The 644-nt window shown below is 43.0% G+C and overlaps 1 long non-coding RNA gene across 1 annotated transcript; it reads right to left on the reverse strand.

Annotated features, from left to right (window-relative positions):
• Positions 1–82: 82 nt before the first annotated feature.
• Positions 83–602, reverse strand: LOC111644674 (uncharacterized). Its single transcript, XR_002759805.2, has 3 exons — positions 474–602; positions 245–379; positions 83–156 (listed from the first exon to the last, which is right to left on the reverse strand). It is a non-coding gene; the product is annotated as an uncharacterized LOC111644674 (long non-coding RNA).
• Positions 603–644: the final 42 nt, after the last annotated feature.

The raw sequence follows: 644 nt of genomic DNA on the forward strand, positions 1-644 counted from the left end.
CTTTCATCAGAATAATCAGCAGGTGAGGTTATCATTACAATCGCATTATTGATGCCATAACTGAGAGTGCTTTACTGTTCACCTGAGGGGGATGAGAATGATTCCACATGTCAGGTTGAGCTGCTGAAGGATTGCAGGAAGGCTCGGAGTGGAAAACTGGAGAGAAACACAGATGAGATAAAGTGTCACACAACCAGAAATGGGCGTAATACTTATGGAAATGGACTTAACAAACAATACAAACCTTTGGAGGTGGAATACAGGCACTAGGTGTGTTACTGTAGATATGGTTGATGGCTTTCTGAAGGACCACAGCCTGCTGAGTGAGGCTCTTCAGGTATTCTGAGCTTTCCTTCGTACTGTCATGGTTCTCACCAACCTTCATACACGCAAAAATGAAGTCTCTCAGTTAGAAGGACGAGCATATCAGCATAACACCAGCAAACATGGTATTGCAGCATTTTAAAACACACCTGGCTCTTATATATTGAATAAGCCTCTTTCTCGTGTTGCAGAGCTGATCGAAACTCTCCTTTGGTCTCGTATACGGTGGCGAGCAGATGATGACTGCACAGAGGACAGACAGGGAGAGGCAGAGAGGTAAAGATATGTAAAGGTATAAAGGTAAAGAAAATGTAAAGAAA

This window comes from Seriola lalandi, unplaced genomic scaffold, assembly GCF_002814215.2.
Source record: "Seriola lalandi dorsalis isolate HSWRI2012SDOR001 ecotype SW California unplaced genomic scaffold, Sedor1 jcf7180002013546, whole genome shotgun sequence".
In the NCBI taxonomy this organism is placed as follows: domain Eukaryota; kingdom Metazoa; phylum Chordata; class Actinopteri; order Carangiformes; family Carangidae; genus Seriola; species Seriola lalandi.